The sequence below is a fragment of the Hyperoodon ampullatus genome, assembly GCF_949752795.1.
Source record: "Hyperoodon ampullatus genome assembly, chromosome: X".
Taxonomy (NCBI): Eukaryota; Metazoa; Chordata; class Mammalia; order Artiodactyla; family Ziphiidae; genus Hyperoodon; species Hyperoodon ampullatus.
Window position 1 is genome coordinate 130278170 of NC_136913.1, and position 19732 is coordinate 130297901.

Below are 19732 nucleotides of genomic sequence, written 5' to 3' on the forward strand. Positions count from 1 at the left end.
AAAGAAAACCAAACCAAACCAAACAACGTGTCTGTCTGGATTTTTCACCATATCCCTGAAACTTAAGACGAGTTTTGGGCACACAGTGTGCACTCAACAAAGATTTGTTACCAGCCTGTGTGCAGCTGTGTGTGTCTAAGTGCCACTGAGTTCACTGGGATCTGGCTCCGTTCAGACTGTGCAAGAGAGAAGAAAAGACTGCAGGACACATTCAGGCCTCCTGTGTATATGCTTCCCAGCTGTGTGGCAGGGCCAGCCTCATGGGCATGTGGCCTGTTCAGCTCGACATGGCCCTGCACACAGAGGTGCCCCATGCTTCGTTTAATGCTTTGCTGTTACTCTCTTGAAATTCTTAATAATTTTTGAACAAGTGGCCCTGAATTTTTATTTTTCCCTGGGCCCTGCGAGTTAGGAGCCCCTCTTGCCCTAGGTAAACATGCTACAGAGCAGGGAACAGGCAAATGCAGAGCATTCCTGAGCCTACTAGAAAGAGAAATCTGCCTTTTTGCCCAGCACCAGACTGCTGCAGAGAGAGGCGATTCTGCACTTACTGTAGCCAGCCTTGGACTTGAACTGTCTTAGATGCATGTCTTTTTCTCTACTGACACTGGAGCTCCAGGAGATGGAGGTTTGTCTGATTTACCTGTATTCCCCTGGGTTGAGTGCAGTGCCCAATGACTGGCAAATTATATTTGCTGAATGAGTGACTGAATCCAGGCACCAAAAAAGGCAGACGGTTACAGCTTCCTCATCAGATGACCCACGCAGGGCAGCTTTCTCTTAAGGGTTGAGATTAATCACACTTCGTCATCTTCCTTATAAACCTCATCCACTGGATGACGGCAAGGACCTTTGGAAACTCTGGAGCCTTCCAAAAGGCAAGACCTTTTAACTGTGTTGTGGTTCTCTGAGTATTTCTCAAGTGCTTGTCTATGCCAGGCCCTGGACTTGGTGATGGATGAATATACAGCAAGGCCTCGAACGCAGTTCTTGGCTCTCACATGTGTTTCAAGACAGGAGAGGGGATTTCTCTCAGAAATTACTAGTGCAAGTTAGGAAGTCATGATTGCCCTGGAGTTTCCAGGAAGATGGGCCTCCATCTGACTGGGCAGTCCTGGAAGCTGCGTGTAGGTAGGAGGATCCTGCCCTTCATATGGACTTGAACTTTGCAGCCATGCATGGGTCTTACAGGCAGGGGTTCAGAGATAGGCATTCCAAGCAGAGATCCAGTCAAGGTGTTGAAATCAGAAATGCATGGTGCTTGATAGAGAATGAGGAGGAGTTTGTGGGAGAGAAAGCTGGAGTGGGAGGTTGAATAGGCTAATACTGGGCCTTGAATTCCAAGCCAAGAACTTGCACTTGACCTTGTAGGCAAAGGGGAAGGTACAGAAGAGTTTTGAACAGGGACACTGCATGTCAGAACTGTTCTTCAGGAAGATCCCAGCAATCCCACTACTGGGCATATACCCTGAGAAAACCATAATTCAAAAACAGTCATGTACCAAAATGTTCATTGCAGCTCTATTTACAATAGCCAGGACATGGAAGCAACCTAAGTGTCCATCATCGGATGAATGGATAAAGAAGGTGTGGCACATATAAACAATGGAATATTACTCAGCCATAAAAAGTAACGAAATTGAGTTATTTGTAGTGAGGTGGATGGACCTAGAGTCTGTCATACAGAGTGAAGTAAGTCAGAAAGTGAAAAACAAATACCGTATACTAACACATATATATGGAATCTAAAAAAAAAAAAGGTCATGAAGAACCTAGGGGCAAGATGGGAATAAAGACACAGACCTACTAGAGAATGGACTTGAGGATCTGGGGAGGGGGAAGGGTAAGCTGTGACAAAGTGAGAGAGAGGCATGGACATATATACACTACCAAATGTAAAATAGATAGCTAGTGGGAAGCAGCCGCATAGCACAGGGAGATCAGCTCGGTGCTTTGTGACCACCTGAGGGGTGGGATAGGGAGGGTGGGAGGGAGGGAGATGCAAGAGGGAAGAGATATGGGAACATATGTGTATGTAGAGCTGATTCACTTTGTTATAAAGCAGAAACTAACACACCATTGTAAAGCAATTATATGCCAATAAGGATGTTAAAAAAAAAAAAGACGATCCCTCTGGTGCAGGCAGGCAAGAGTGTTTTCAGGAAGAATAGACTGAAACCTCTTTTCTCTTAGAAAAAGGGGTTATAAGGATCTGAATGAGATCAGAGCCACATGGATGGTTAGAAGGGAGGGAGCACCGTGCGGGAGGTTTAATTGACACAATTGATGGCTCATTAGATGGAGTAGGGGAGGAAGCGAAGGAAGGAGTGTTGCTTGAGAAGACATACGGTCATCCCCAGGTGACCAGGGTGGTGAACAGAAATAGAGAAGGCAGGAGGGGGAAGAGCTTTTAGTCATGGTAGTGAGAACAGACTGGCATTTTGCATTTCACTTTCTAATATTCCAAGAACATTAACATTTACTGTCTAGATATGTGTGTGTGTGTGCGTGCCTGTGCACACCCATGTGCGCGCACCCACTTTATCCTTGGTTGTTTGTACGCCAAATATGTCTCTCTTCAATTTGATATTCAAGCTGGATATAAACAAAAAAGCTAATATAGTAGCTGTATTTTCATCACTAAACCAAACTACCCATTGATCAGAATAGCTGTGAGCAACCCCTTTGTCCGTTGTGAATAATCACATTTAATAACCAACATCCAATCACATATGCCCTGCTATAAATGTGGTTTAGTGGTAAAACCAGAGCTTCTGGTCATAAAGTCTTTGTATTCCTGTGCTAGTTTGGCCCAAATTGTACCACATGCACAATGTGCTTTTCCTATTAGGCCAAGTGAGAAATACAAGCCCCGAGAAGCTGTGCAAGACTCTTAGCTTGTTAAGTATCTGGGCTTGCAGCAAGATTAAGATACCTGGGACATTGGGGGAGGCAAGCTGGAGAAAGAACTGCTACAGGAAAAAATGGAGCATGAGAGGAGGGTCATATCCCAGGTCTTGAGAGAGTCCCTGGGATGGGCTGCCAAGTGAGAGTCCTTGGCTTCGAGCAGGAAAGAATTCAAGAGTGAGCCATAGTAAAGTGAAAGAAGGTTTATTTAGAGAGATACACACCTCCATAGACAGAGTGTGGGCTGTCTCAGAAGGCAACAGGCGGCCCCAGGTCGTGGCGTCATCTCTTTGGAAAGTGAGAGAGCCCTGAGGTATGGGGGTGGTTAGCTTTTATGGGCTGGGTAATATCATAGGGTAACAAGTGGGAGGATTATTCTATCTTGGAGAAGGGGTGAGGATTTCCAGGAGTTGGGGCACCATTCACTTTTTGGACTATTTGGTCAGCCTCAGAACTGTCATGGTGACTGTGGGTGTGTCATTTAGCATACTAATGTATTCCAATGAGCATATAATGAGCCTGAAGGTCCACCAGCAGTGGAATCTTCTGCCATCTTGGGCCCAGGAGGTTCTAAACGGTTTTTGTCAGATCCTCTTCTTAATGTTTGTCTCATTCATTTTTTTAAAACATCTTTATTGGAGTATAATTGCTTTACAATGGTGTGTTAGTTTCTGCTTTATAACAAAGTGAATCAGTTATACATATACACATGTTCCCATATCTCTTCCCTCTTGCATCTCCCTCCCTCCCACCCTCCCTATCCCACCCCTCTAGGTGGTCACAAAGCACCGAGCTGATCTCCCCGTGCTATGTGGCTGCTTCCCACTAGCCATCTATTTTACGTTTGGTGGTGTATATGTGTCCATGCCACTCTCTCACTTTATCACAGCTTACACTTCCCCCTCCCCATATCCTCAAGTCCATTCTCTAGTAGGTCTGTGTCTTTATTCCCGTCTTGCCCCTAGGTTCTTCATGACCTTTTCTTCTTTTCCTTAGATTCTATATATATGTGTTAGCATACGGTATTGGTTTTTCTCTTTCTGACTTACTTCACTCTGTATGACAGACTCTAGGTCCATCCACCTCACTACAAATATCTCAGTTTTGTTTCTTTTTATGGCTCAGTAATATTCCACTGTATATATGTGCCACATCTTCTTTATCCATTCAGCCGATGATGGACACTTAGGTTGCTCCCATGTCCTGGCTATTGTAAATAGAGCTGCAATGAACATTTTGGTACATGACTGTTTTTGAATTATGGTTTTCTCAGGGTATATGCCCAGTAGTGGGATTGCTGGGTCATATGGTAGTTCTATTTGTAGTTTTTTAAGGAACCTCCATACTGTTCTCCATAGTGGCTGTACCAATTCACATTCCCACCAACAGTGCAAGAGGCTTCCCTTTTCTTCACACCCTGTCCAGCATTTATTGTTTGCAGATTTTCTGATGATGGCCATTCAGACCGGTGTAAGGTGATACCTCAATGTAGTTTTGATTTGCATTTCTCTAATGATTAATGATGTTGAGCATTCTTTCATGTGTTTGTTGGCAATCTGTATATCTTCTTTGGAGAAATGTCTATTTAGGTCTTCTGCCCATTTTTGGATTGGGTTCTTTGTTTTTTGTTACTGAGCTGCATGAGCTGCTTGTAAATCTTGGAGATTAATCCTTTGTCAGTTGCTTCATTTGCAAATATTGTCTCCCATTCTGAGGGTTGTCTTTTGGTCTTATTTATGGTTTCCTTTGCTGTGCAAAAGGTTTTAAGTTTCATTAGGTCCCATTTGTTTATTTTTGTTTTTATTTCCATTTTTCTAGGAGGTGGGTCAAAAAGGATCTTGCTGTGATTTATATCATAGAGTGTTCTGCCTATGTTTTCCTCTAGGAGTTCGACAGTGTCTGGCCTTACATTTAGGTCTTCAATCCATTTTGAGTTTATTTTTGTGTATGGTGTTAGGGAGTATTCTAATTCCATACTTTTACATGTACCTGCCCAGTTTTCCCTGCACCACTAATTGACGAGGCTGTCTTTTCTCCACTGTATATTCTTGTCTCCTTTATCAAAGATAAGTTGACCATATGTGCGTGGGTTTATCTCTGGGCTTTCTATCCTGTTCCATTTATCTATATTTCTGTTTTTGTGCCAGTACCATACTGTCTTGATTACTGTAGCTTTGTAGTATAGTCTGAAGTCAGGGAGCCTGATTCCTCCAGCTCCGTATTTCATTCTCAAGATTGCTTAGTCTATTTGGGGTCTTTTGTGTTTCCATACAAATTATGATTTTTTTTGTTCTAGTTCTGTGAAAAAGGCCAGTGGTAGTTTGATAGGGATTGCATTGAATCTGTAGATTGCACTGGGTAGTAGAGTCATTTTCACAATATTGCTTCTTCCAATCTAAGAACATGGTATATCTCTCCATCTGTTTGTATCATCTTTAATTTCTTTCATCAGTGTCTTATAATTTTCTGCATACAGTTCTTTTGTCTCCTTAGGTAGGTTTATTCCTAGATATTTTATTCTTTTTGTTGCAATGGTAAATGGAAGTGTTTTCTTAATTTCACTTTCAGATTTTTCATCATTAGTGTAGAGGAATGCCAGAGTTTTCTGTGCATTAATTTTGTATCCTGCTACTTTACCAAATTCCTTGATTAGCTCTAGTAGTTTTCTGGTAGCATCTTTAGGATTCTCTATGTAGAGTATCATGTCATATACAAACAGTGACAGCTTTACTTCTTTTCTGATTTGGACTCCGTTTATTTCTTTTTCTTCTCTGATTGCTGGGACTAAAACTTCCAAAACTATGTTGAATAATAGTGGTGAGAGTGGGCAACCTTGTCTTGTTCCTGATCTTAGTGGAAAGGTTTCAGTTTTTCACCATCGAGGACGATGTTGGCTGTGGGTTTGTCATATATGGCCTTTATTATGTTGAGGAAAGTTCCCTCTATGCCCACTTTCTGGTGAGTTTTTATCATAAATGGGTGTTGAATTTTGTCGAAAGCTTTCTCTACATTGATTGAGATGATCGTATGGTTTTTCTCCTTCAATTTGTTAATATGGTGTATCACGTTGATTGATTTGCAAATATTAAAGAATCCTTGCATTCCTGGAATAAAGCCCACTTGATCATGGTGTATGATCCTTTTAATGTGCTTTTCGATTCTGTTTGCTAGTATTTTGTTGAGGATATTTGCATCTATGTTCATCAGTGATATTGGCCTGTAGTTTTCTTGCTTTGTGTCATCTGTGTCTGGTTTTGGTATCAGGGTGATGGTGGCCTCGTAGAATGAGTTTGGGAGCGTTCCTCCCTCTGCTATATTTTGGAAGAGTTTGAGAAGGATAGGTGTTAGCTCTTCTCTAAATGTTTGATAGAATTCGCCTGTGAAGCCATCTGGTCTTGGGCTTTTGTTTGTTGGAAGATTTTTTTTTTTTTTTTTTGCAATAACTTTTTTTTTTTTTTATTAGTTTCTGCTTTATAACAAAGTGAATCAGTCATACATATACATCTGTTCCCACATCCCCTCCCTCATGCATCTCCCTCCCTCCCACCCTCCCCATCCCACCCCTCCAGGCAGTCACAAAGCACCGAGCTGATCTCCCTGTGCTCTGCGGCTGCTTCCCACTATCTATCTACCTTACGTTTGGTAGTGTATATATGTCCATGCCTCTCTTTCCCTTTGTCACAGCTTCCCCTTCCCCTTCCCCATATCCTCAAGTCCATTCTCTAGTAGGTCTGTGTCTTTATTCCCGTTTTACCCCTAGGTTCTTCATGACATTTTTTTTTTTTTTAAATTCCATATATATGTGTTAGCATACGGTATTTGTCTTTCTCTTTCTGACTTACTTCACTCTGTATGACAGACTCTAGGTCTATCCACCTCATTACAAATAGCTCAGTTTCGTTTCTTTTTATGGCTGAGTAATATTCCATTGTATATATGTGCCACATCTTCTTTATCCATTCATCCGATGATGGACACTTAGGTTGTTTCCAGCTCCGGGCTATTGTGAATAGAGCTGCAATGAACATTTTGGTACATGTCTCTTTTTGAATTATGGTTTTCTCAGGGTATATGCCTAGTAGTGGGATTGCTGGGTCATATGGTAGTTCTATTTGTAGTTTTTTAAGGAACCTCCATACTGTTCTCCATAGTGGCTGTACCAATTCACATTCCCACCAGCAGTGCAAGAGTGTTCCCTTTTCTCCACACCCTCTCCAGCATTTATTGTTTCTAGATTTCTTGATGATGGCCATTCTGACTGGTGTGAGATGATATCTCATTGTAGTTTTGATTTGCATTTCTCTAATGATTAATGATGTTGAGCATTCTTTCATGTGTTTGTTGGCAGTCTGTATATCTTCTTTGGAGAAATGCCTATTTAAGTCTTCTGCCCATTTTTGGATTGGGTTCTTTGTTTTTTGTTACTGAGCTGCATGAGCTGCTTGTAAATCTTGGAGATTAATCCTTTGTCAGTTGCTTCATTTGCAAATATTGTCTCCCATTCTGAGGGTTGTCTTTTGGTCTTATTTATGGTTTCCTTTGCTGTGCAAAAGGTTTTAAGTTTCATTAGGTCCCATTTGTTTATTTTTGTTTTTATTTCCATTTTTCTAGGAGGTGGGTCAAAAAGGATCTTGCTGTGATTTATATCATAGAGTGTTCTGCCTATGTTTTCCTCTAGGAGTTCGACAGTGTCTGGCCTTACATTTAGGTCTTCAATCCATTTTGAGTTTATTTTTGTGTATGGTGTTAGGGAGTATTCTAATTCCATACTTTTACATGTACCTGCCCAGTTTTCCCTGCACCACTAATTGACGAGGCTGTCTTTTCTCCACTGTATATTCTTGTCTCCTTTATCAAAGATAAGTTGACCATATGTGCGTGGGTTTATCTCTGGGCTTTCTATCCTGTTCCATTTATCTATATTTCTGTTTTTGTGCCAGTACCATACTGTCTTGATTACTGTAGCTTTGTAGTATAGTCTGAAGTCAGGGAGCCTGATTCCTCCAGCTCCGTATTTCATTCTCAAGATTGCTTAGTCTATTTGGGGTCTTTTGTGTTTCCATACAAATTATGATTTTTTTTGTTCTAGTTCTGTGAAAAAGGCCAGTGGTAGTTTGATAGGGATTGCATTGAATCTGTAGATTGCACTGGGTAGTAGAGTCATTTTCACAATATTGCTTCTTCCAATCTAAGAACATGGTATATCTCTCCATCTGTTTGTATCATCTTTAATTTCTTTCATCAGTGTCTTATAATTTTCTGCATACAGTTCTTTTGTCTCCTTAGGTAGGTTTATTCCTAGATATTTTATTCTTTTTGTTGCAATGGTAGATGGAAGTGTTTTCTTAATTTCACTTTCAGATTTTTCATCATTAGTGTAGAGGAATGCCAGAGTTTTCTGTGCATTAATTTTGTATCCTGCTACTTTACCAAATTCCTTGATTAGCTCTAGTAGTTTTCTGGTAGCATCTTTAGGATTCTCTATGTAGAGTATCATGTCATATACAAACAGTGACAGCTTTACTTCTTTTCTGATTTGGACTCCGTTTATTTCTTTTTCTTCTCTGATTGCTGGGACTAAAACTTCCAAAACTATGTTGAATAATAGTGGTGAGAGTGGGCAACCTTGTCTTGTTCCTGATCTTAGTGGAAAGGTTTCAGTTTTTCACCATCGAGGACGATGTTGGCTGTGGGTTTGTCATATATGGCCTTTATTATGTTGAGGAAAGTTCCCTCTATGCCCACTTTCTGGTGAGTTTTTATCATAAATGGGTGTTGAATTTTGTCGAAAGCTTTCTCTACATTGATTGAGATGATCGTATGGTTTTTCTCCTTCAATTTGTTAATATGGTGTATCACGTTGATTGATTTGCAAATATTAAAGAATCCTTGCATTCCTGGAATAAAGCCCACTTGATCATGGTGTATGATCCTTTTAATGTGCTTTTCGATTCTGTTTGCTAGTATTTTGTTGAGGATATTTGCATCTATGTTCATCAGTGATATTGGCCTGTAGTTTTCTTGCTTTGTGTCATCTGTGTCTGGTTTTGGTATCAGGGTGATGGTGGCCTCGTAGAATGAGTTTGGGAGCGTTCCTCCCTCTGCTATATTTTGGAAGAGTTTGAGAAGGATAGGTGTTAGCTCTTCTCTAAATGTTTGATAGAATTCGCCTGTGAAGCCATCTGGTCTTGGGCTTTTGTTTGTTGGAAGATTTTTAATCACAGTTTCAATTTCAGTGCTTGTGATTTGTCTGTTCATATTTTCTATTTCTTCCTGGTTTAGTCTCAGCAGGTTGTGCATTTCTTGGAATTTGTCCATTTCGTCCAGGTTGTCCATTTTATTGGCCTATAGTTGCTTGTTGTAATCTCTCATGATCCTTTGTATTTCTGTAGTGTCAGTTGTTACTTTTCCTTTTTCATTTCTAATTCTATTGATTTGAGTGTTCTCCCTTTTTTTCCTGATGAGGCTGGCTAATGGGTTATCAATTTTGTTTATCTTCTCAAAGAACCAGCTTTTAGTTTTCTTGATCTTTGCTATCCTTTCCTTCATTTCTTTTTCATTTATTTCTGATCTGATCTGTATGATTTCTTTCCTTCTCCTGACTTTGGGGGTTTTTTGTTCTTCTTTCTCTAATTACTAACTTTGGGGTTTTTTTGTTCTTCTTTCTCTAATTGCTTTAGGTGTACGGTTAGGTTGTTTGAGATGTTTCCTGTTTCTTAAGGTAGGATTGTATTTCTATAAACTTCCCTCTAAACCTGCTTTTGCTGCATCCCACAGGTTTTGGGTCGTCGTGTCTCCATTTTCATTTGCTTCTTGGTATTTTTTATTTCCTCTTCGATTTCTTCAGTGATCAGTTGGTTATTAAGTAGTGTATAGTTTGGCCTCCATGTGTTTGTATTTTTTACAGGTCTTTTGATGTAATTGATGTCTAGTCTCATAGAGTTGTGGCTGGAAAAGATACTTGATATGATTTCAATTTTGTTAAATTTACCAAGGCTTGATTTGTGACCCAAGATATGATGTATCCTGGAGAATGTTCCGTGAGCACTTTAGAAAAATGTGTATTATGTCGGTTTTGAATGGAATGTCCTATAAATATCAATTAAGTCCATCTTGTTTAATGTATCATTTAAAGCTTGTGTTTCAGTATTTATTTTCACTTTGGATGATCTGTCCATTGGTGAAAGTGGGGTGTTAAAGTCCCCTTCTATGATTGTGTTACTGTTGATTTCCCCTTTCATGGCTGTTAGTATTTGCCTTATGTATTGAGGTGCTCCTTTGTTGGGTGCATAATATTTACATAATATTTACAATTTTTATATCTTCTTCCCGGTTCGATCCCTTGACTGTTATGTAGTTTCCTTCTTTGTCTCTTGTAATAGTCTTTATTTTAAAGTCTATTTTGTCTGATATGAGAATTGCTACTCCAGCTTTCTTTTGATTTCCATTTGCATGGAATATCTTTTCCCATCCCCTCACTTTCAGTCCGTATGTGTCCCTACGTCTGAAGTGGGTCTGTTGTAGACAGCATATATATTGGTCTTGTTTTTGTATTCATTCAGCCAGTCTGTGTCTTTTGGTGGGAGCATTTAATCCATTTACATTTAAGGTAATTATTGATATGTATGTTCCTATTCCCATTTTCTTAATTGCTTTGGGTTTGTTATTGTAGGTCTTTTCCTTCTGTTGTGTTTCTTGCCTAGAGAAGTTCCTTTAGCATTCGTTGTAAAGCTGGTTTGGTGGTGCTGAACTCTTTCAGCTTTTGCTTGTCTGTGAAGGTTTTAATTTCTCCATCAAATCTGAATAAGATCCTTGCTGTATAGAGTAATTTTGGATGTAGGTTTTTCTCCTTCATCACTTATAATGTCTCCTGCCACTCCCTTCTGGCTTGTAGAGTTTCTGCTGAAAGATCAGCTGTTAACTTTATGGGGATTCCCTTGTGTGTTATTTGTTGTCTTTCCATTGCTGCTTTTAATATGTTTTCTTTGTATTTAATTTTTGATAGTTTGATTAATATGTGTCTTGGTGTGTTTCTCCTTGGATTTATCCTGTATGGGACTCGCTGTGCTTCCTGGACCTGATTAACTATTTCCTTTCCCATATTAGGGAAGTTTTCAACTATAATCTCTTCAAATATTTTCTCAGTCCCTTTCATTTTCTCTTCTTCTTCTGGAACCCCTATAATTCGAATGTTGGTGCATTTAATGTTGTCCCAGAGGTCTCTGAGACTGTCCTCAATTCTTTTCATTCTTTTTTCTTTCTTCTGCTCTGCAGTAGTTATTTCCACTATTTTATCTTCCAGGTCACTTATTTGTTCTTCTGCCTCAGTTATTCTGCTATTGATCCCTTCTAGAGTATTTTTAATTTCATTTATCTTGTTGTTCATCATTGCTTTTTATTCCTCTTTAGTTCTTCTAGTTCCTTGTTAACTGTTTCTTGCATTTTGTCTATTCTATTTCCAAGATTTTGGATCATCTTTGCTATCATTACTCTGAATTCTTTTTCTGGTAGAGTGCCTATATCCTCTTTATTTGTTAGGTCTGGTGGGTTTTTATCTTGCTCCTTCATCTGCTATTTGTTTTTCTGTCTTCTCATTTTGCTTATCTTACTGTGTTTGGGGTCTCCTTTTACAGGCTGCAGTTTCGTGTTTCCTGTTATTTTTGGTGCCTGTCCCCAGTGTCTAAGGTTGGTTCAATGGGTTGTGTAGGCTTCCTGGTGGAGGGGACTAGTGCCTGTGTTCTGGTGGATGAGGCTGGATTTTGTCTTTCTGGTGGGCAGGTCCACATCTGGTTGTGCGTTTTGGGGTGTCTGTGGCCTTATTATGATTGTAGGCAGCCTCTCTGCTAATGGGTGAGGTTGTGTTCCCGTCTTGCTAGTTGTTTGGCATAGGGTGTCCAGCACTGTAGCTTGCTGGTCGTTGAGTGAAGCTGGGTTCTGGTGTTGAGATGGAGATCTCTGGGAGATTTTCGCCATTTGATATTACGTGAAGCTGTGAGGTCTCTTGTGGACCAGTGTCCTGAAGTTGGCTCTCCCACTTCAGAGGCACAGCATTGACTCCTGGCTGGAGGACCAAGATCCTTTCATCCACACAGCTTAAAATAAAAGGGAGAAAAAATAGAAAGAAAGAGGATAAAATTAAATTATTAAAATAAAAAATAATTATTAAGAAAAAAATTGTTTTAAAAAGTAAAAAAACAAAAAACAAACAAAAAAAAAACACGGAAAGAACCCTAGGACAATGGTGAAAGCAAAGCTATACAGACAAAATCTCACACAGAAGCATACACATGCACACTCACAAAAAGAGGAAAAGGGGAAAAAATAATATATCCTGCTCCCAAAGTCCACGTCCGCAATTTGGGATGAATCGTTGCCTATTCAGGTATTCCACAGATGCAGGGTACATCAAGTTGATTGTGGAGATTTAATCTGCTGCTCCTGAGGCTGCTGGGAGAGATTTCCCTTTCTCTTCTTTATTCTCACAGCTCCCGGGTCTCAGCTTTGGATTTGGCCCTGCCTCTGCATGTAGGTTGCCAGAGGGCATCTGTTCTTCGCTCAGACAGGACGGGGTTAAAGGAGCAGCCGCTTCGGGGACTCTGGCTCACTCAGGCAGCGGGGAGGGAGGGGTACGGATGTGGGGCGAGCCTGCGGCAGCAGAGGCCAGCGTGACGTTGCACCAGCCTGAGGTGCGCCGTGCATTCTCCCGGGGAAGTTGTCCCTGGATCCCGGGACCCTGGCAGTGGCAGGCTGCACAGGCTCCCCGAAAGGGAGGTGTGGATATTGACCTGTGCTTGCACACAGGCTTCTTGGTGGCGGCAGCAGCGGCCTTAGCGTTTCCTGCCTGTCTGTGGGATCCGCACAGGTAGCCGTGGCTCGCGCCGGTCTCTGCAGCTCGTTTAGGCGGGGCTCTGAATCCCCTCTCCTTGTGCACCTTGAAATAGTGGTCTTCTGCCTCTTAGGTAGGTTCTCTTTGGCAGGTCCAGACTTTTTCCCGGACTCCCTCCTGGCTAGCCGTGGTGCACTAGCCCCCTTCAGGCTGTGTTCACACTGCCAACCCCAGTCCTCTCCCTGTGCTCCGACCAAAGCCCGAGCCTCAGCCCCCTGCCCCCGCCCACCCCGGCGGGTGAGCAGACAAGCCTCTCGGGCTGGTGAGTGCCGGTCGGCACCGATCCTCTGTGCGGAAATCTCCCCGCTTTGCCCTCTGCACCCCTGTGGCTGTGCTCTCCTCCATGGCTCCAAAACTGCCCCCTTCCGCCACCTGCAGTCTCCGCCAGTGAAGGGGCTTCTAGTGTGTGGAAACCTTTCCTCCTTCATGGCTCCCTCCCACTGGTGCAGGTCCCGTTCCTATTCTTTTGTCTCTGCTTTTTCTTTTTTCTTTTGCCCTACCCAGCTACGTGGGGAGTTTCTTGCCTTTTGGGAGGTCTGAGGTCTTCTGCCAGCGTTCAGTAGGTGTTCTGTAGGAGTTGTTCCACGTGTAGATATATTTCTGATGTATCTGTGGGAGGAAGGTGATCTCCACGTCTTACTCTTCCGCCATCTTCCTCAACTCCCCGACTCTCATTCTTTTAATGGTTGTGCCCTGCCCTCTTCCTTCCTGTCTCAGAATTCCCTACAGGGCTGAGCTGGGAGCTGAAGTGGTTGAAGTGGGCAAGCAGGGGACAGCCAGACTTCAGAGTAGATAGATGAACAGTGGAGACAGAGGCAGCACAGGGCAGTGATTAGGCCTCTGTACTCCACTACAGGCAGGGCTGGGTTTGAAATTCAGACCCTCCACGACATACTAGCTAAATGCCCATGAGCAAGTTACTCAAAGCTCCCTGAGTCCCATATTTCTCATGTGTAAAGTGGTAGTTACAATGCTTTCCAGTTTACATGGAATTAGTGATGATTCAATGGCATATACCATGGAAAGCATTTAGCACAGGTTCCAGCACATGCAAAAAAACTTATGAGCCATTCTTACCGTTCCTATTATTAGTTAATAATGGATAAATAGCAGTGTAGGCACAACTGGTGTCCCTGAGGCCTTGAACATCACCTAGGAAGTATCTGATTAAGGAGCAAGAGCCCAGCCCCAGATATACACTGCAGAGCAAGGCCCCTGTCCCAAGAAGATAGAAATGGAGTGGACAAAACAGGACTCTAGACCTCAGGGAATTGGACCACTCAATGAGCACCCCAGGCTTGTGATACTCAGGTCCAGTCTACATGGGAGAGGAGAGGCATGGCTGAGGATGGAGACTGAGAGTCACCAGCACATGGATGCTATTCAAAGCCATGGGCCTGGATGCAGTCATCCAAGGAGAAAGCAGAGGGCTTAAGCCTGAGTCCTGAGAGGGCTGTCACAGCAGCCAACAGTAAAGAGGGGCATTTCTACTAGGATGGCAGATTCAACAACATTCCAATAAGACAAGGATTGCATGGTGTCCATTGGGTTTACCAACAGGGAGCCTGGCACGAGCTATTCCAGTTGAGCAGTGGACGACTCAAATAAGTCTGGCTGGAAAGCAGGGAGAGCTGTTGTTGCTGTCTCCCAGACCAAATGTGGGGAGGGAGACTTAGTGCAGGGATCATGTCTGCTTCTTCTCTGAGTTCCTAGGGCCTGGACCAAGGCCTTGGAGAGGAAGAGAAAGAGATTCAAGGAAGGAACTAACAATGATGGCAAATGGTATTGGGCAGCAGTTGAGAATGACGAGGTCTGGAAAGTGTCTTCTGTGAGCAGTGAATGTATGAGGTGAGGATGTGAGGTCAGAAAACATAGACAGCTTCTCAAGAACTGTACCATGAAGGAGGACAGTGCAACACTTAGAGGGAAGCAAATATTTGAATCATTTTGATTTTTGTGTTTTAAAGACGAATGAGATATAAGCATGTTTATAGGCTGAGAGAAAGAAGCCAATTGAGGGGAAGGGGGTGAAACTATAGAAGAGGGAGAGGACGAAGTTCTTAAGGAGGTAGTTGGGTATGGTCACATCCCAGTGTGCCAGATTGGTCTGCCAGTGGAGGATGGATACCTCTTCCTTAGAGGAGGAAGGGAGGAAAGGAGAAGAGAGGAAAGAGACAGGCTCATTCATTCATTCATTCAACTAACATTTGTTACCTGCATCCTAAGAAAAGAGAAAAACAAATGAAAATTCCTGCCGTTGTGGGCCATACATTCCAGAGGGAGGAGACCAACCATTATATATATAATAGGCAAATTTATAGCATGGCCCAATGGCTTGGAGAAAAATAACAAGCAGATTGAGGTAAGTAGGATTGGGAGTGCTAGGGAAAGTGGGTTACAATTTTACATACGATGGTCAGGGAGAGCATCACTGAGAAGGTAGCTATGCAAATATCTGAAGGAAGAGTATTCTAGTACAAAGGAACAAACAATGAAAATTACCTGAGGTCAGAGCATACTTGGAGTGTTCCAGAAACAACAGGAAAGCCAGTGTGGCTGGATTAGAGTGAACAAAGAGGAAATAGTAGGAGGTGAGGTCAGAGAGATAACGAAATGGGGCTGGCAAATCATGGGGCATCCTATAGTCACTGAAAGAATGTTAACTTACTCTGCATGAAAATGGGAGCCATTGGGAGGGTTATGAGAAGAAGAGTGACACGATATGACTTACTTTTTTTTTTAAGGACCACTGTGTTTAGAATAAAGCGATGATGACAAGAATAAAAACAGGAGGCCATTGCAGTAATCCCAAAAAGAGATAATGGTGGCTTTGAACAGGGTGATGGTAGTGGATAGATAGTGAGAAGTGTTCAGACTCTGGATGTATCTTAAAGGTAGAGCCAACAGGATTTCCTGACAGATTATATATGTGGTGTGAAAGGAAGAGAAAAGTCAAGGATGACTCGAGAAGGATGGAATTGTCATCAGCTGAAATAGGGAAGGCTATGGATAGAACAGGGTCTGTTTGTTTATTGTTGTTGTTTGTTTCTTTTGTTTTGTTGGAGTTTTGTTTTAGTTCATTTTGTTTCATTTTTGGTAGGTAAATCAGAAGTTTAGGTTTGGACATGTGGAATAGAGATGTCTATTTGATTTCCTAGTATAAATGCATTTATGAGCCTGAAGTTTGTGGGAGAAAAAAAGTGTGGCCTAGAGAAATAAAATTGGGAATCATCAGCATAGCAATGGCATTTAAAGCCATGGGACTGGATGAGATGACCATGGGAATAAGTGTAGATAGAGAAAAGAAGTGAACCAAGGACTGCGCTCCAAGGTACTCTGACATTAAGAGACTGGGGAGAAGAGAAAGAGCCAGCAAAAAAGACTGAGAAATGTGACCAGTGAGGTGGGAGGACAATCAAGAGAGTGAAGGAGGGAGGAATTCAAATTTCAACTGCTGCTGGCAGGTCAAGTGGGATAAGACTAAGAATTGAGCATTGCAGTAAGCAGCATGTAAGTCATTAGTGACCTTGATAGAAGAAGTTTCTATGGTGTGTGTGTGTTTTGGGAAGGAGTGGGAAAGAGAAACCAAGAATGATTGAAATGGGTTCAAAAAAGACAAGGAACTGGAGATAAGGAGCATAGACAACATCTTGGGGAGTTTTGTTTGTAGAAAACGGGGCAGTTATTAGACAAGGAAGGAGGATCCAGAGTAGGTTATGTGGGAGAAGTGACAGCATGTGTATATGCTGAAGGGAATGCCCAAGTAAGAGTAAAACTTTATGCTTTAGGGGAGTAAGGATGAGGATTGCTGTGATGTCACTGAGTAAGCAAGAGGGGATGAGATGTAATGGTTTGGAAGCAACATTGGAGAATGTGACAACCTTACATCAGACCCTGAGGGACACGGAGTACAGGAGAATAAATGGCTTCGATTGGTCTCCAGAGCTGGTGCCCAATCACTGTGTATTGACCAGGTTAATGACTGAGTGCGTAAGTGAGAGGCCTGTAGGGGAAGCCATGTCTTCCAGGTGGAGGAGTTAGAGTTGGATTTGGATAAAGAGGTGGAGGTAGTGTTCACCAAGAGGTGGGAAGTATTGAAGATGTAGAGGGGTTACCAGAGTGGTCAGGGGTTCAATGGAAGCTGCAGAAGCACAGAACAGTGCAGGGATGGGTGCGCTAGAGAGCACGGTGGAGGACTGGGGTGTGGAGTATGGTGGGCCTTGTTGGAGTTTCAGAGAGATGATTACCCACACCCCTATCCCCTCCCTCCAAATTCAGAGTAATTTAAAAATAAGATACAGGGGTCAGACAGATACAGGACAGATACTTCCCCACATTCACTAATAAAGGAGACAGAGGCTCCAAATTTGCTTCCAGAAATGCCACCCCATCCCTCACCCCTGCCTCAAATTAAACTTAGCTACTTTTCCCGAGGACAGGCAGCTGCAAAAGGCAGATGACCCTCCTGTGTACCTCAGAATTGCTGTACAGAAGAACCAGGGAACTGGGATTGCTGTGTTTCCTTTGTTCTGTCTTCCCAATCAGGTAAGCCACTGCTTCTCCGGGAGAAGTAAAAGAAGGAACAGAAATATTTCTCTCCTAGGGCAAGCAATAGATGTTTCCTATTATATGGGTGAAATGGAGACACTAAATAGAGGAGGAATCATTTCACTTACAATCTCCAGGTTTTATTCCTTTTAACCCCTTAAGCTTAGTGATTAAGTCTGAGATTAACCAGAGGCAGAGCTGTGACACACGTTTATAGCAGGGGTTGGGGTGGGGGAATGGCCAGTATATCAAAAAGCCCCTGGTTACGGAGAGTTCTGTTCTCCCCTTCATGAGACCCTTCCTCCATTACCACCCCTTGCCCCCTTTGTGTATCCTTCTTTGTATAGAGAGGAGGTAACACTTCCAGCATCCCCTCTCCTTTCTCAAAATGCTGTTCTGGGTGCTAGGGATACAGTGACAAGCCAGACAAGTCCCTGCCTTCATGAAGCTTACATTGTTATGCAAGGAAACACACAATACACAGACAAGGAAACAAATCTGATAATTTCCAGTATGAAATGGCCTGAAGCAGTTAAAATTGGTAATATAGCCAAGAATGACTATAGGATAAAAACAGTGGAGTGTCAATCTGGCAAGGGTGCAGGGAATGTCCTGGGCTTTCTGGGCAGCTTGGAAAAGAAGGGCAATCAGCTCTGAAACCATTTTTGCCATTTCTAATTCCAGTGCGAAATAAAGGGAGCAGGAGGAAGGTAAAATGACAAGGCTATTAATATATGAGAGGCTGCCAAGCCATTATCATTTATTTCAAGTGGTGGTAAAAGCAGATGACTCATCCTTCAGAGCTGCAGGACTTTGCAACAAACAGTCTCGATGGTTTACTGGCTTACCTATTTTCCGAAGCCTGATGTTCAGGGGACAGGGCTTCTGAGCATGAATAACCCTGAGGAGCTGTATTTCTTCACCCCAGCTCTAAGTAAGACTTCCCCAACTGTCAAAGGTCCCAAGGAAACAAACAAATGCTTCAGCAACGATTGGGAGTAGGGTGGTTTCCTGGTGGGGATGGAGCTAGGCACTTAGATGAAAGAGTCTGTGGTTCCCTTGCCCTTCCTCAGCAGACACACTTCCTTGCCTTTTTGTAGGTTAGGTAGTCTCTTGTTGGAATTCCCAGCAGGAGCACATTTTCCCTGGTGCTCTGGACAAATGTAGCTTATTTAATGAAAGGCATTTCTCCTCCCAAACCTGTGGAAAACCGATGAACAATTTCATAATGCCTGCTGAGCCCGGCTGCCAATCATTTGTAACAGTTGGGATTGTTGGGCTTGGTCAAGTGCTCTGGGAGCCTCCTTGGATGGAAGCTCCACCATTGAATCTACAATGCAAAGCAACCTGTTCTACAAAAGATCTGTTCCAACAGATTGAGAGGTGAATTCACCAAGGAAGTACGTACTTTCAATGTAAAAAGGCCTTTGTAAAGAGCAGGTGTTCTCTCTTTTCTGATGCATCACCTATAACATCATTGGTTGGGCCTCGGTTCTAAAATTATTAGGGCTAGTGCTCTTGTATATAATAGAAAGGGCTCTGAGGTGGGCTGGGTGAGATAAATGAGACTTCCTATTTCTATGGGCAATTTTAACAGGAAAAAATAATATGTTTTTATCTCTAAGAGTCTAGTATGATGCGCTACAAGAGGAATCAGGATTTGGAAGGAACTATAAATGATTTGATGAAACTGGTCCTAACTTCCTCTTGAAATAGGAATATCTGTTATAGTCTCCCTGACAAGTGGGGCATTCAACGTTTAGACTGAACCAGGGATGGGGAGTCCAGTACTCACGTGGCAGCCTGTGTCACTTTTAGACTAGTTCTATAGCAAAGAAGTCCTTTGATATGATAAGTAAAGAATTTCCTGAAAGAAGGTAGAGGGGCCAATCAGACTCTCCTTTCTTTTCAACCCAAATTTGTCCAGGACAGAACATTTAAACTTGAAATTAGAGAGCCTGTCCCTACTACTGTTTTGCCCTGCCCACATAGGCAGGCATGGTTTGATCTCCCCCTCTATAGGTATCCACTCTGTGGCATTCAGTAATCATTTTCACACACGCTAAAACTAAGTAGGCGACACATCATCCTAACACTTATGATACTCTTTGGACCAAAGATTAGCCAATAGTTTAGAGACATCACACTCATCTGAATGTCCCAGAGTCAACACTAAGGCTTCTGCCAATTTTTCATAGGCAAGCCCTTAGGACTTTACTCAGAGCCTGTTTACACTTAGTGTACATACAGTTCCAAATACTTTAGCTGCAAGTAATGAAAATCTTTACTTAGATTGACTCAGACAACAAAAACATTTATAAAAGGAAGTCCAGAGGTATGTGAGTTACTAGATTGTTTAATTCAGTAGCTCAACAATGTCATCGAGGACCA